Source organism: Periplaneta americana, chromosome 14 (assembly GCF_040183065.1).
Source record: "Periplaneta americana isolate PAMFEO1 chromosome 14, P.americana_PAMFEO1_priV1, whole genome shotgun sequence".
NCBI classification, from domain to species: Eukaryota; Metazoa; Arthropoda; class Insecta; order Blattodea; family Blattidae; genus Periplaneta; species Periplaneta americana.
The window spans coordinates 150,355,298-150,373,048 of record NC_091130.1 but is presented as its reverse complement, the minus strand read 5'-3'; the positions used below and the strand labels follow the sequence as shown (position 1 = coordinate 150,373,048).

General features: G+C 35.4%; 1 protein-coding gene across 3 annotated transcripts in view; it reads left to right on the top strand.

The window, feature by feature from the left end:
* The window catches only part of pot (papillote), a 273,880-nt gene that overhangs the window by 193,089 nt on the left and 63,040 nt on the right, over window positions 1–17,751 (top strand). Inside the window, exon 1 of one of the 3 annotated variants that reach the window (XM_069846306.1) lies at window positions 5,627–5,647. The exons of the other annotated variants lie outside the window; for them this stretch is intronic. The gene's annotated coding sequence lies outside the window, so the exon portion shown is untranslated. Of the gene's footprint in view, window positions 1–5,626; window positions 5,648–17,751 lie in introns of those variants that run through there. 3 annotated transcript variants of the gene reach the window in all.

Genomic DNA, 17,751 nt, shown 5'->3' with positions numbered 1-17,751 from the left:
GGGTATCACATGAGAATCTTTGACATGGATATCTGTCAGAATGCAGCAGGAAGTGACATCACCACTTACGTGGTCCTCGACGTCAACCTTGAAGCTGTATGTGGGCAGTGGCTTCCATCTCCTAGCAACAGATTAATATTCAACCAAGGTTCCACCATCTGCAACGCCCCTGACTTCTAATGTTGCCTAGGTAGCGTCCATAGACTTAAAATATAATTTTAAATGTCTTGCAACTGAAAAATAATGACATAGTGCAGCTAGAAATAAATAGGCGTAAAATTATTATTTATTATTCGCAAGTAATGGCAATACAACAAATTCCACAATTTGGGACATCTGGCCGAAATTTACGGCTGACCACTAGGATCCAGAATACAAAGCAGAGGTTAAATTAAAAATACAATATGATTGCGGAGAGAATACGGAACAATGATAAATTTAAAAATAAAGTACAGTTTGATTTCGGAGAAACATGAGATGAAAATACATTGAAGAGTAATGAGATGAAGTGAAAAAAAATTACATACTATTATACAAGTGATTGTGTAAAATGGATAATGAATCTCTCAATACCATTACACAAATTTTGTTAATGTCCTCATTAGAAAATTTAAGAGAAAGAAGAATGGTTTTGGTTAACTTAAATGAAGTTCCCCTAGCGCCAAAAAGAAGTCCTTTAACTTCCCATGTATTAATATTCATTTTGTATCTCTCACTGAAGTGAGAAATACATGGGTTGTAAATAGATTTCTTTTCATCGTTAACGTCATTGGCCTGTTGATCATCCTTCTCAAAACGGACAGTGGGGTCAAAAATGAGGCTTCTTTGATTCCGGCGATCGATGGCTATAATGTCTGCTCTTCTCGTTGACCCATTCTCAGACAAGAAGTGCACTTCTTCGTAAACCTCCTACTTTGCCTTCCGAAGAGTGGTTGCGATGGAGCTTCTCACTTTATGGTGGCGATTGTTCCTCAGTAGTTCTCCTTTAGGGCAATAACCCAAAACATGTCCAAGGGTTTCTACTTCGCTGCATCCTGGATGACGACAGTTTTCATCTTGGAAGGAACGACCTGGCACAAATCGTACTGCTGCGATGCTTGTGGACATCTTTATGGCATTGGTACACTCTGAGGATGATATCACTCTTCTATTACTAATCCAAGAGTTGTTTTTTTGGATATTCACTGTAAGTTACCACTCCTTTGCCTTTTTTTTGTGGAAGACGACACCAATTACTAGACGACCTCCGCCGTAACTCAGATCTTAAACTTCGTCCTGTCATCGAATGTGCTTCTGCGTTGTTGGGAATGTAAAAGTACATGAAATATGCAAGAAGAAGTATATTCAAGTACATTCTTTAACATTAAATCTTTTTTTAACATAGTTTTTCAAAACAGTTCAATCGACATTTACAAGACTCACAAACGATTTTAGCAGGCACTGATTTATCTGCGTTGTTCGTATGTTCTAGCCCCTTTGGTTTAGCAACTTTTATCTTATTTGTTTTATATTCAAATGGATTATAAATGCCTCTTTTACGATTATTCACTGCTACTTCTTCGTTGCTATCACTACTAGATGCCATGTTTGCACTTGTATACTAATCAGCTACTGAAATAGATTGAAAAGTTAACTAGCAAATATATCAACAATGAAACAGAATATTATTTCTAAGAAAATGAATGATTCTTAATACTCGTATTACATCGTAAGTATACATGTTTCCCAACATTTGTTTGCAGAAAGGTACGCCAGTTCTGTACTGCAGACCTTTATTATTATTATTATTATTATTATTATTATTATTATTATTATTATTATTATTATTGTTGTTGTTATCCAAATATTGAAACCCTATTTTACCTTTGGAATATTAGGGTTGTAGTTTGTTACATGTGAAATACATTATGTAGAGATAATACACAATTTTAAAGAAGTAGTAGTAGGCATGAGTCATAGTTACAATATAAATACACTAAGTAATAGACAGTAAACAATACTAAATACGTTATGCAATAATTACATTCAGTTAAAACAAAATTAAATAAAATTAGAAATTGTAATCGAAGGTGTAGAGAGATTGCAAGAATATTACATAAATTTGCGATTTTATACATAATTTTAAGCAATAGTAAAGAGATAATGCACAATATTGGCTTAGTTACAAATTAAACACCTATTATATAGGTGGTTTGCGATAGTAAAGAAATAAAAAAAAATTACTTACGGTTACAAACCATATACCTGTCATCAAATACTGAACAATAGTAAAATCTATAATACAAACATAGTTATTGTTATTACTATTATTATGTCCCAAAGAGAGACACCTTGTTTTAGATAGTGCATTAGGATTTTATATCATCATTAATTTACATACACTTAATAGCTACAGTCTTGCGTGGATGTGGTGTATAAACTCTGTGAATTGTTTATAACAACATTTTTTCCTAAGTAAATGGTAAAGGGGTGTGCAGTAATTTAAATTGCATTCCGAGATATGATATCTTAAAAAGTGTCTTTTTCTTTCGAACACTGGACAGTGAAAAATCAAATGTCCAACAGTCTTATTGTCTTTGCATATGCACAGAGATGCTTCTGCAGTTTTGGTCCTAAATCTTTCAAAGCAGGAACCGAATGTTTCACTCAATACTGCAGACCTTTCTGTGCTCGACAGGAAAAGAGAGTAGAATTTCACACATTACAAATGCTGGATTGACTTTCCTTTCTGTGCTCATCGATGGATCTATCTACTGGCCTTAACTCGTTTTTATTTAAAAAAAAAAAGTGGACTTAATTCTTTCTGCAATTATCGATTCAATTAAATTTTCAAACATTTCGCGTATTTCGCTAATACCAAAAAATTAAACGTAACTAATGCAAGAAGAATAAACCCGTTAATTGAATAATTCTAAAGTGGTTTGTGATTAAACTTGAATTACCAATCACACCGAAGAATTGCAAGGAAGCTACCAGTGCATCTCGCAGAATATGCACGGAACAGAACCTGTATTGCTTTGCTATAAAGCCATCAGGAGGCTGCGTTTGAAAGTAGGCAGTAACTTCGAAAGGGACCGTGTCCATTCTACAAAGTGGCTATGGAGGGCAGTCCTTCCGAATCAGAATCGCGTGGGATTACTCAACACTCACCGGAAGTGGAAGTGGAAGAACTTGTAGCACCTCTCACTTGCCGACTCGAGTGTGAAGTACACATCAGGCAATTAAAAAGAGAAAAGGGCTTAATTAGTTCGCAGCCTGCAGTGGACTTGACGTAACAGGGAACAATCCCGTGCGCACTGATCTGATAGCCTACATTCTTACTAATGAAAACATTTGTAATTTTATCATCACAACAAACAAGCCGTAACTGCACACGAAATTATTTTTGTAACTTTCTTGTATTATAAACGCTCTCATTATGCAATTATAAAAATATTACACATATTTTCTGAATTAGAGATATTTTTCTTCCTTCCTTCAGCTCTTCCTTCTGGTCTTTGCGACATTCTGTCCTTCTTTCCTTCCTTCTGTCCTTCTTTCCTTCTCTCCTTCCGTTTGTTCTTCATTCATTCCTTCTGTTCTTTCCTTCCTTCAGTTCTTCTTTCCTTCCTTCAGTTCTTCTTTCCTTCCTTCTGTTCTTCTTCCTTTCCTTCTTTCCTTTCTTCAGTTCTTCTTTCCTTCCTTCAGTTCTTCTTTCCTTCCTTCTGTTCTTCTTCCTTTCCTTCTTTCCTTCCTTCAGTTCTTCTTTCCTTCCTTCTGTTCTTCTTCCTTTCCTTCTTTCCTTTCTTCAGTTCTTCTTTCCTTCCTTCAGTTCTTCTTTCCTTCCTTCAGTTCTTCTTTCCTCCCTTCTGTTCTTCTTCCTTTCCTTCTTTCCTTCCTTCAGTTCTTCTTTCCTTCCTTCTGTTCTTCTTCCTTTCCTTCAGTTCTTCTTTCCTTCCTTCTGTTCTTCTTCCTTTCCTTATTTCCTTTCTTCAGTTCTTCTTTCCTTCCTTAAGTTCTTCTTTCCTTCCTTCTGTTCTTCTTCCTTTCCTTCTTTCCTTTCTTCGGTTCTTCTTTCATTTCTTCAGTTATTCTTTCCTTCCTTCAGTTCTTCTTTCCTTCCTTCAGTTCTTCTTTCCTTCCTTCAGTTCTTCTTTCCTTCCTTCTGTTCTTCTTCCTTTCCTTATTTCCTTTCTTCAGTTCTTCTTTCCTTCCTTAAGTTCTTCTTTCCTTCCTTCTGTTCTTCTTCCTTTCCTTCTTTCCTTTCTTCTGTTCTTCTTTCATTTCTTCAGTTCTTCTTTCCTTCCTTCAGTTCTTCTTTCCTTCCTTCTGTTCTTCTTCCTTTCCTTCTTTCCTTTCTTCAGTTCTTCTTTCCTTCCTTCTGTTCTTCTTTCCTTCCTTCAGTTCTTCTTTCCTTCCTTCTGTTCTTCTTCCTTCCTTCTTTCCTTTCTTCAGTTCTTCTTTCCTTCCTTCTGTTCTTCTTTCCTTCCTTCAGTTCTTCTTTCCTTCCTTCTGTTCTTCTTCCTTTCCTTCTTTCCTTTCTTCAGTTCTTCTTTCCTTCCTTCAGTTCTTTCCTTCTTTCAGTTCTTCCTTCCTTCCTTCTGTTCTTCTTCCTTTCCTTCTTTCCTTTCTTCAGTTCTTCTTTCCTTCCTTCAGTTCTTCTTTCCTTCCTTCTGTTCTTCTTTCCTTCCTTCTGTTCTTCTTTCTTTCCCTCTTTCCTTTCTTCAGTTCTTCTTTCCTTTCTTCTGTACTTCTTTCCTTTCTTCAGTTCTTCTTTCCTTCCTTCAGTTCTTCTTTCCTTCCTTCTGTTCTTCTTTCTTTCCTTCTTTCCTTTCTTCAGTTCTTCTTTCCTTCCTTCTGTTCTTTTTCTTTTCCTTCTGTTCTTCTTTCTTTCCTTCTTTCCTTTCTTCAATTCTTCTTTCCTTCCCTCAGTTCTTCTTTCCCTCCTTCAGTTCTTTTTTCCTTCCTTCTGTTCTTCTTTCCTTCCCTCAGTTCTTCTTTCCCTCCTTCAGTTCTTTTTTCCTTCCTTCTGTTCTTCTTTCCTTCCTTCAGTTCTTCTTCCTTCCTTCAGTTCTTCTTTCCTTCCTTCTGTTCTTCTTTCCTTCCTTCTGTTCTTCTTTCCTTCTTTCAGTTCTTCTTTCCTTCCTTCTGTTCTTCTTTCTGTTCTGCTTTCCTTCCTTCAGTTCTTCTTTCCTTTCTTCTGTTCTTCTTTCCAGAATAGAAATTCTTCCAGAAACATAGAGATTATAATGTTCAATTTCAAGTTTATTGTAACTCCCAAAGAGAAATTCTCTCATTAAAATAGTAAACGTTTATATGGATGGTACTGTATTCTTTCAGCTAAAAGCATTGCATTGTGAAAACTTTTTTCTAGAAAGGCAGTTATCTGATATGTGTTGGCGGATAGTCCTTCTCTATGAACAAGTGTACATGTCTTGAGTACAAAGTTGGCTTGCGAAATACCTCATTTGACTTCTCTGAAGGCCACGTAATACTATTACACAATAAACAATAAAACAGGAAATTTACTTACGATATTAAATTTACACGTAGGTGCAGTGAATTTTGTAATTATGTTTTTTTTTTAAGTCTTATATATTTTTTCACTTCTTTTCAGGTAACGTACATCCACGAAGAGTGACCGAATGTAATCGCTGTTAGAGGAAAGGTGTGTACATAAAGAATAATGACCTAGGACTATTACTGTGCACTGTGTATTGTATAAACTGTTTATTTTATAAATCATTTCAATCCCCTCGCAAGTTCTGAATGTTAGCTTGCTTTCAATGTTATATAAGCCTACGTATTTATTTATCCATCCATTCATCCATATCCAAATGTCAGTCCACCATCCATACATCCATCCATTCATTTATCTACTTTTTATTTATTTATTTATTTAATTTATTTATTTATCTATCTATTTATTTATTTATCTATTTATTTATCTACTTATTTATTTGTTTATTTATTATTTATTTACTTATTTATTTATTTATCTACTTATTTATTTATTTATTTATTTATTATTTATTTATTTATTTACTTATTTATTTATTTATCCACTTATTTATATACTTATTTATTTATTCTATTTATTTATTTATTTATATATCTATTTATTTATTTATTTATCTACTTATTTATTTATTTATTTATTTATTTATTTATCTATTTATTTATTTATTTATCTACTTATGTATTTATTTATCTATCTACTTATTTATTTATTTATTTATTTATTTATTTATTTATTTTACTACTTATTTATTTATTTATTTATCTATTTATTTATTTATTTATTTATCTATTTATTTATTTATCTACTTGTTTATTTATTTATCTACTTATTTATTTATTTATGTACTTATCTACTTATCTATTTATTTATCTACTTATTTATTTATTTATTTATTTATTTATTTATTTTTTCCAACTGCATCTAAAAGAATTCTCACCCGTGTGAATGCTTCCATGCAATTTCAGAATTCCCGAATACGAAAATTCATTAGAATTCATTCTTAGCAAGCAGTATGTGACATAACTCAATTGTGAACAAAATTCTAATGAAGATTCTAATGAATCCTTGAATACTTTATGTGATTGATCAATCGTGATTATTAGTATATGGATGTCAGTGTACACTCTTAGAAATACCTAATTTATATTAATGAATATATGTTAAAGCAAATCTCCAGACAAGATTTGTAAGTCTGAATGAGGCCTAATTAATTTCACTTAGATTACGACAAACCTGTAATAAAATATATTTTATTTTGTTTGCAGTTTTATATTTCCATTTTACAAGGTAGAGTGATTGAATGTTCTTTAATAGGCATGTAAGTTCTTTTGACATTAAAGACATCCTTGTCACTGAAGCATGATTTGCAATATAAAGCCCACAAGCAGCCTCGGGTGAAGGCTGACACTTCCACCGGCCTTCACCTGGGATAAACTTCCGTCAAGACTGAGTAAAAAGCCGACAACGCAACAAAATCGGTGTACGAAACCGTGCCTTCACAAGCATATCCAGCTCAAAAATAAACACACCAAAAATCACTTTTTAAAATCAGAAACGCTAATAGTACATTATGCAACGAGCCTATAATGGTAGTAATTAAGACGCGAGTACATTTATGAAACGAGCGCAAGCGAGTTTCATAATTTTCATACGAGCGTCTTAATTACCATTATAGTCAAGTTTCATACGACTTTTTATGCTCGACCATATTTCTAACTTGAAATTATTCATAAGTATTCATGTTATTCTTATCTCACTGAGGAGCGGAACTGACCTTGTGCAATACCTTGTAAATTGTGAGATGTGCGCAGACGCGAAAGTATTGATTTTTTCCGAGAAACAAATGTCGACATTGACCTTGATAATATAATCTAGAGAGTTGTCTTTCGATTGCATATCCAAGAATAATCGATACTTGCGCTTTCATATTGCTACAATAGTATTTTCTGATTGGTGGAACACCTGAACTTTAATGAATAGGTGTACTTTAATGAGGTCCATTAAAGGGCTGCTACCAGGTGTATAATTACTACATTTCGGCATGGTCGAGCATAAAAGAAGTTATAACTCATGAACATTTTCGTTGGAATCCTATTTATATCGAGCAGGCTGCTTTCTCGTCTGTGAAGCCACCGTTGATCTCTGTGAATTTAAAAAACTGATGGAGTTCAGATAAAATTTCCTTCACTAAAGACATAGGGCCTAAATAGTGGACACAAATGGAAAAAAAGTACTAGTGTTATAAGTAGAGTCTTGCGTTTGATTACATTGAGTACAGGTTAGGTGTACATCGATCATACCAACTTCCTACGGAGAGCATGTTGCCACGCTTCAGTAAACCAGGCATTCTTTTCCGAATGCACCGGTACTGTGTGTCTACATCTATTTATTCGTGTACCTGTGTGTGTAAGTCGGTGAACAATGGGAATACCACTTGGATTTAATAACAACAATTACAAAGTATAGGCCTATATTTAAAGGCAATTTACATACAATAAAAGATAATTTTATTATGGAAAGACGAAACTAAAAATCAAATCAGAAGCCAGCCCCTTTATTTTAAGGAGCCACCACATTTCGTCCAGACATGCAATGAGGAAACCATTTGAGCTAAGATAAAGATACATTTACTGAAATATAGTATATTCAACAATATTAAATATCTATACAATGCAAACACACGTTCTCAGAGACGAGCTGAAGCTATGTAGGACATTATCTTGAAATGCATAACAAATGTAACGATATTACTTTAACAAAACACATTCGAATTTCTTCCTACAACCACTTTTGTTAACATTACTCTCTTGAGTCCTGAGAGTATAATATACTATACCATACTTAATACATGAGTATGATATAAGATGTATGTGCAGAGACTCGAAGTATAGTGTAATATACCTGCATTTGTGCTCTAACTGTTACATGAAGAACTTTTTCAGCATTTTTCCTCACATCAGTGACTTTTTTTGAAATGTAGAATTATGAACTTTAAAAATAAAACAACAAATGTCTCAGAACTCAGAAGGATAGGAATTACTCGTAGTGACGTAAAAGAAATCGAAGTCTTAAAAAGATTTTAAACTCGATAAACAATTCAAGCACTACATATAATATTTTAGTCATCAGGGCTACCTGGTGCTAGGAATTTGCCTACCCCTGATTTTTATAATAGGCTAAGTAAAACGAATCTAAATACTACAGATCGAATTGTAAAAGTTTGGAATTGGCAAATGAAAAAATAAAAATTTCAGCACAAACTTAAAATAAAATAAATTATGGGTTCGTGTGTTATGAGTCCCTACGCATTATAATCAATAACTGTAGACATTTTAAGTGTTCCAAATTAAAAATGTTTCCTTCTTTCTGATAAAATACTTTTTCTTCTTTCCTAATGAAGTGCTCGCTACCGCTTAGCTTTGTTTTCGTATGTTCACTGAACCGCAGACCCGAACTTAATAGCGTTGGATGCCGTCAAACTTTACTCCATACATACCTACATTGTTGCTTGGAGACTTTGGGTAATCAAACGCAGGACTCTACTTATAAGTCACGAACAGCTGCTGCTGTCCAACAAAATGTGACTTCAAAGAGCGATTAATTCAAGGTGTTACATTGAAAGTCATTATTCATTGCCATCGCTTGCACCGTGAGCTGAGTTGCAGACTATGTCTCTCACGTGTGTCTTTGTGTGTCAGGAAGACAGTCTTTAACTTGAACGAACACCGAATAATTTCGTTTTCGGATGAGCAAAAGAGCTACGTTTCGAATGACGAAAAATGTGTGGGGAAATAGTTATTCATCTAATACGTACACGAGTTTTTTTGAGCAGAAAGTCCTTTTCTGTCACGGATCCCAAAACGCGTTATGTCCATTTTTATGAAACAACTAGGCTAGCTTTTTTATCCACCAGTCTAAAACTGAGCGAGTTTTCAAGTGACATGTAAATTAAACAAACTTTTAGACTAGGATTGGCGTTGTTTTGGAAGAAAACAAACTTAAGGGGATCGGGAATCTCCTATCTTAACACATGTTAAATTAGTAATTTATTGTACCTTTTCTCTAAAATTGTTGGGAGTAGAACACTGAAACTTGTATAGTTTATTTCTCATACTCTTATAAGTAATCTGAAGAAAGGGTTTTAAAAAATAACAATATTTCATAAATGTGTGAATTTTTTTTCTGAATATGTAAATTTTTATCTAATTTTTTGCTATATTTTTCATGAAATCTGCTTTAAAAACCATTATTTAATAAACCCCTGTGTCAATTTATGCTACAATACCAACTAAATAATAATAATAATAATAATAATAATAATAATAATAATAATAATAATAATAATAATATCCAGACGTTTGAGATGGGCAGGACATGCAGCACGTATGGGCGAATCCAGAAATGCATATAGAGTGTTAGTTGGGAGGCCGGAGGGAAAAAGACCTTTGGGGAGGCCAAGACTTAGATGGAAAGATAATATTAAAATGGATTTGAGGGAGGTGGGATATGATTATAGAGACTGGATTGATCTTGCTCAGGATAGGGACCTATGGCGGCTTATGCGAGGGCGGCAATGAACCTCCGGGTTCCTTAAAAGCCAGTAAGTAAGTAAGTAATAGTAATAATAATAATAATAATAATAATAATCTGTGGCGCTACAGCCCGTGAAGGATCTAGACCGACCAGCCGGCTGCTGGCCTCACGCCCACATGCCGAAGCAGAGGTGGACGATCATCGAATCAGAATGGAGGTATCGTGTGGTTAGCACGATGATCCACCCAGCCGTTATAGCTGGCTTTCGCAACCGGATTTCGCTACCTATCGTAGCTCCCCAAGTGCATCACGATGCTGGGTGGGCATCGGTCCCATACACTGACCGAAATTTCATGAGAAAATTTCTTCCTCCATGAGAACTCGAACCAAAGCGCATTCCGTAATGCGAGTCCACCAACTAAATACACACAGGAAATTTGAAATAGCCTAAATCTAACCACTAGAAGCTGAGATAGCCTATGGTACACTTCATTGAGAAAAATATAAACTTACGCAAAATGCCTGCCAAAGTTATCAGAACACCTCAGCTGCATATTCCTCATCGTAGATAAAAAAATTTAAGTATATTTCCATAATAATGTACATAAATGACATACCGTTGGGAAGAGTATTTTTTCAGAGAATATAAATCAATAAAAACAAACAAAAATTGAAATTTTGAGCATATTACAGGATCCCGGTCTCCTTAAAATTTAATATACTGATAGAGGGCTTAAACATAATCATATTGTATAAATAATAAAAATAGCCAAATGAACTGAGCGAGTTCTGGGATCAGCATAATTAAAAGACAAAGTTTAACATACATTTTAAAAAATTCTGCGATATACTTACTTGGTATACTTCGATGTTTGGGATAGCAGAACACAACAGATGTAGAAAAAATAGGCGATTCTTCCAGGTCTATATCGATTTAACTTCGAGAATGTAACGTGTCAATTTTTTTTTTAAACGTCGAAGAAATTAAATAAGTGATATTCTATAGTAATGTCACAAGAGGTCTGAGACTTGCCGATAAATCCACGAAATCTCAGACCTCGAGTGACATTTATTAGGACTATTTCGTGAATAAAATAAAAATGTAAATAATATATTCCTGAAATTCGCTCACAAAATGTTAATAATTGTACATTTACGAATACTTAACCTATTCAGACATTGTGAAGACGAAATAGATGAATATCGATTACTGCAATAAAGAAATTGAATGTTATTCAGTAATGCCAATTTACAAAAATGAAATACAGGTTTAAAAATGTTAATTACATGTACTGCGCTTTTCTCTTGTTATTATAACGTTTTCAGTATCTGTTGAAATCATAATTTAATTCAAACATTTTATAATATAATTACAAATAACCTGATTAATACATTAATTAAATGAACAATTCTTATGAAGGAGTATAATTTTCTTTAGATGCAATGGACATAGAATTAGAAGATGAAGATGTAGATGTGTAAGTAGGATTTCGCACTTTATTTAGTCCAATAGATTCATGCTCATCGATTTACTTGGAAACAGTTGGCGACACTGACTAAACAAAAGAACGACCATGCGATAAATTGATAGTGATAAATCGAGCTGCAGAAATTATCGCGATATATGATTGTGAATTGGTTGGAATTCAAAATTTTATTACACTTCATTGGCCGAAAATTGAATGACGTCATAAAAACAAAATAGTTTTCGTAAATCACACCTTGATCTAATGTGTGACAGATAATTATGGCAATAGCCATTATATCAGTTTATCAAACTGCCATTCCGTAAGAATGAATATACAATCAGTGCCTAAACATGGTTCCTAAGTAGAATCTTACATAAACAGAATCAGAACGGACAATACATTTCTTGAGATCACCGTTGTCAAGGCAACCAATGACGTACTTGTCCCGTTTCGTTCGCCTGACGCCATGGTTCTCAACATGAGTTAGTTTCACCTTTGTTTGTTTATTAACATTTTACATCCTACGAGCTTACTGAATAACAGCTATCAACGTACAGTAGTGGCAAAAAAAAAACCGGTCCGACCCTTGCAGCTAATTTCAGAGCCTTGTTCACTCCAGAGCACGATAGACTGGTAAATAAGACTTTCGTGGTTCGAATCCCGCATGGGAAGGAAACTTTTTTTTTGTTCCTTATTCAAATTTATTCCCAATGCTTTTCGATTGCTGTTAATTAAGTAGTAAAATATCGCTGCAATCGAAAAATATTGGGAATAAATTTGAATAAGAAACAAAAAAAAGTTTCCTTCCCAGGCAGGATTCGAACCACGAAACTCTTAATTACCAGTCTATCGTGCTCTGGAGTGAACAAGGCTCTGAAATCAGCTACAAAGGTCGGTCCGGTTTTTTTTTGCCACTACTGTACAATGTTGTTGGTTAATTCAAAGGAAAAGGAGTTTAATTTGATTAAAGTAGGCCTATAAATTATTTTTCCAAAAGCAACTACTGTACTTTATTTTGTGACCCATTATTTCTCATATTTCATGAGTTTGCTTATTTTTTAGACTTACGACATAACTACACATATTCAATTTGTTAGCCACCGACGTAGCTCAGGTGACAGGCGCGTTTGAGATGCGTGGGTTCGATTCCCGCTTGGGCTGATTACCTGGTTGGGTTTTTCGCAAGGCGAATGTCAGATAATCTATGACGAAACCTCGGCCTCGTCTCTCCATTATCATCTTGCTACCCATCTATACTAAATAACCCAGTAGTTGATACAGCGTCGCAGACAAAAAGTCCCTATAATTGCTTGAAACCATTATGCTGTTCCTGATTGTTATTGTGAGTAAGGTTGGGATTGTAAGGATGTTTGGATTTGAAATAAAATTTTGATATATCTTTTCATTTCTGTCTTTGTACTCCCCAACATTTAAATTTAACAAGGCGCCCTGAGTGGCGCAGTTGGTATAGCGCTGGCCTTCTGTGCCCAAGGTTGCGGGTTCGATTCCGACTCAGGTCGATGGCATTTAAGTGTGCTTAAATGCGACAGGCTCAAGTCACCAGATTTAGTGGCATGTAGAAGAACTCCTGCGGGACAAAATTCCGGCACACCAGCGACGCTGATATAACTTCGGCAGTTGCGAGCATCGTTAAATAAACCATAATTTAATTTAAACAAGGCAGAGCCTTCTCGTTAACTACTTCATAATCGCTTCCTCATTACATGAGGCCTAGTCTGCAGACAGCAATGCAATTAATAGTCGAAACGATTCAAACATCAATATGACGCCAGTGAGTCGTTTCAAATTGTAATGAATACTAATGTAATTATAGAGAATAACTAGATTCATTTGGAAATTAATACCGAAGTTAAGTACTTTAGAATTATTCTATGTTAAATTACCTATTTATGTCTTTTTACTTCCAGTATATATTAATTACTTCTATTTGTGTACGAATAATAAATGCCCATTACATTGAAATTAACATTAATAAAGCTTTCACACTGTAAGAAACGTTTAACGTTAATCTTTTCCAAATCCATCTGATTCCAAAATCACAGATCTAACTAAATTGTTTTTAACACGGTCTCCTTGCAAACATATATAAATTATTAAAATAAAAAAGCATCAAAATACGTTATTCATTTATCAATGTATATTTCATCGTTATTGTTAGTATTGCCTATGTAAAAATACAACGTCCCGGATGGCTGGATGATTTAATTCAGCAAATGCTGAGCTGCACATATGCTCTTAAAATATAAAAACAAATGAGGATGGAACCGCTAACATTTTAAGTATACAGGGTTGTTTCCGGTCTGTGATAACGAATTTGAATGACGTTATGTGCGTCAGGAATCACACCGACAGGTGAATTGCGGCAAGAGGTGACAGACCAATAGGGAGTGATTTCATAATCAGAGTGCACGGTGTATCACAGTAGCAATGCCCAAGAAAATCGAGCCTTTTTGGGAGGGGTACATAACAACACTTCCGATACGTAAAAATCATAGGAGTCTGCAAAATACGTGGTTTCGTTATTTCCAAGAAAGGCATCTTGTGTGTACTTAATAAGACTGGCAAAGCTCGGATGGGATTAATTCCAGATTGGGAAAAGCAAGCCAATCCACCCCCCGTCACAAGTCGCCGCACCCCACGAGATGACACAAATTAATTCCATTCGAGCTTTACCAATCTTATCAAGTACACAAAAGATGCCTTTCTTGGAAATAAAGAAACCTCGTTTATTGCAGGCTTCTTTTATTTTCACTTAGCTGTACTTGGCATTGGAAAGGGTCGTAATGTACCCCTCCCAAAAAGGCTCGGTTTTCTTAGGAATTTCTGCTGTGAGTCGCCGTGCACTCTGACTATGAGATCACTCACGACTGGTCTGTCACCTCGCGCAACAGTTCAGTTGTCGTGTGACTCCTGACGCACATGACGTCATTCAAATTCGTTATCAGAGATCGGAAATAACCCTGTAGGTTGCGCATTCCATTTGATCAATGTTATATCTGAAACATAGCCTGGGCTATGAGTGAAGAAATAAAGTTCTTTAACTAATGCATTGCGGTAGGCATCTACACAACTTCCGTAAGGGGCAATGTTGCAATTTTGTTACAATCTTTCTCGAGGAAAGCAGGAAAAACGCTCCACGTTAAAGAAAAACGTTATTAGGTGTATGAACCCATGTGTGACTTCTACGCCACCCAGTACTTGAAAAAGAATCGCTAAGGATTAATTCTGTAACTACCAACCTAAAGGAAAAAGGGCTTCAGACAGACCAAGAAGGAGATGATCTTATTTAAGAATAATAATTGTCCTGGCGATGAAAACTGAGCAAATTCCTACACGTATTTAACAAAATAGGAGAGCAAGTGAGTAGAGGACTAAGCAGAAAATGATGTTCTCGACATCAGAGCATAAGGTTCATGGTACAGTTTCGTGTGCAAACCGTGGAACGCGACGCGATGACCTCATTTGCCTGTATCTGTCGCAACACTTGCTCCAGCCACACAACACACTTTCTCTTCCTTCGTGCAGTTCTAATTTCAAGTTCTTACCGGAATGATCGTAAAATATTCTCAAACAAACGAACCTTGCTTTACGTTTGACATAATACAGGGATATAATTTTATTGTTACTAACTTTTTTAATATTAACCTGGTTATAGCTTTTGATTAATGGTTGAGAACCGGAAACACCGTACGCTACTCCCTTCCACGACTGGAGTTCGATGATACTGGCGTAAAATACAAACAAATCACTTTACTAGGTATATGTGGGATGAAAAGTAGTGCAATCATTTACGTGAACTAGGAAATACCGCAATTTTGAGTTTGATAATGTTCATTGGGTTTTTGTTTAATCAAAATACAATACAGTATTAACAATAACTGTTTTTACTCACGAACTGAGTTATCCATGCGAACGTATTCACTATGCAGTGTATATTATACTGTCTACAGCACTTCAGCGTACAATATAGGGAATGAAGTTAAACTGAAAAATAATCATAATATGGCTATTTAAACATATTTTTGAAAATAATGACCGTTCATTTCGGTACATGCTTCAGATCTTTTGTGCATATTATCACATTATATACTATTGTATCTAATTCCAGTTACCATTTTCGTCCTCCGTACTAGTAACTCATGTTGAAATAATTCTATACGTACTCTATAAAAGAGTTCCTTACGTACTGTACATTCAATCTTCACTTCTGACCGACCCGCACAGATAAAATTACTCAGACATGCTATCTACTGTCCGTCCAAGTGGTTATGTCGAAGGATCGTAGAAAGGGGGGAAATCACGTGATAGTTAATTACTCAACTTAAGTTATTTTAAACAGTTATATAATATTACGTAGACGTCCAATTCCTAACAGGAATTAATGTTTTCAGCAAAGAGCTAAGACAGCTCAGCCACTATCCTTTACAGGGGGGGGGGGTGAGCAGAAGCAGGTGGGGGAAATCGGGATGCGACGTAGGCAAACAGACGACAGTACCTGTGCGAAAATATGATTCAATAGTGAAAGCTCTTTCGTCACTGGAAAAAGCGAACATATTTCTGGAAAGTATTATACTCACTCAGTACTGTTTATTATATGCGGCCTTGGTTCTGTGTGGAGGACAGTTGGACATCCATTAGTAGAAGGGGTGGGAGTGAAGTACATTATTCAAAAACTCAGGTACAATAAAAATTGAAGTAGAAATAAAATGACGTCCCTGTATAAGAAACCACTCAAGTGCAAGCTCCTTGCAATAGAAGCAATACGATATATTATAACTGTGATTAAGAATTTCAGTTTAGATTTTTTGTTATTCCAAAACATAAGCCATGGAGGTCCATGGGTAGCGAGAGGTTAAGGTTCCCGCCTATGCAGACCATAAGCATTAGTAGTAGTAAGGACATTAGTTCTATGCGCTTGCCATCATTGCCCCCAAGGAAATATCCCTGGTACTCTTTTCTGTTAGAGACTGAGTAAATCCCACAGTAATAGTAATATTAGGGGAAGAAGGGGCAAGTTCATCATGCTAAGAAAAGTTTGCATATATTAGGAGCCTTAAATTTTAATTACGAGGCGTGTTCTTAAAGTAAGTTCCATTTTCAATTATAGCTGTCGCATCGCTGCAATCGTTATTTTGCTCATACGTGTTTTCTTCTTCAGTCCTCAGGCAAGCTGTGCATGCAGTTTCAGAGCTTCAGTCCGTGTGTGTGGTTAGTTGTGATCAATTGAAATGTTTAAAGTGATCGAGCACCCCGCCGACTGTGAGATGCGGTCTGTTATCCGTTTCTTGAATGCGAGAAACATCAAACCAGCTGACATTCATCGTCAACTTTGTGAGGTGTATGGTGATGATGCCATTAGTGATGGAATGGTCAGGAGATGGGTTAGAAAGTTCAACGAGGGCCGCGTCTCTGTGCATGACGAGCAGCATACTGGTCGGCCATCTTTGATCAATGACGATTTGGTGCGTGCTGTCGATGAAAAAATTCATGAGGACAGGAGGTTCACAATTTCTTCGCTTTCCTTGAATTTTCCACAAATGTTGCGGAGTAGTTCGCAGGCGGGCGAATTCTACAATGAGGGGATAGAAAGACTTGTGCCACGACTCGATAAATGCCTCAATAATGGTGGAGATTATGTTGAGAAGTAATTGAAGTGTGGGGAATACAATGCTACAAAAATGGTTTGTAAATATTTTCCCGTTTACTTTCTACACCCTTTTGGAACTTACTTTAAGAACACGCCTCGTATATTCCTAAAAGACAATAAGAAAAATTGAACCAAAATGTTTTAAATATGAGAGAAAAAATAGTTCAGAGCACTGGGCAACTACCAACGCATTTATTTTTAAGAGTAACGTCTCCATTTTACTGCACAGTATACTGAACCTTACTGGAAATGCGTTGCTTGTAGTATTTGTCCCGAATGCAGGCGGTTGGAAACCAATGACCTAGAATTATCATAATATGATGTGATGCATATTATGTCATAAGCTAAAACGTTCTCTAATTTCTACAAATATCACAAATGAAGTTATCTTGAATATTTTCAACGTCACAGCATTCTTGATATCGGCCTGAATAGTGTAGTTAGTATAGCACTGGTCTTCTATGCTCGAGGTTGCGGGTTTGATTCCGGCCCAGGTTGATGGCATTTAAGTGTGTTTAAATGCGACAGGCTCATGTCAGTAGATTTACTGGCATGTAAAAGAACTCCTGCGGGACAAAATT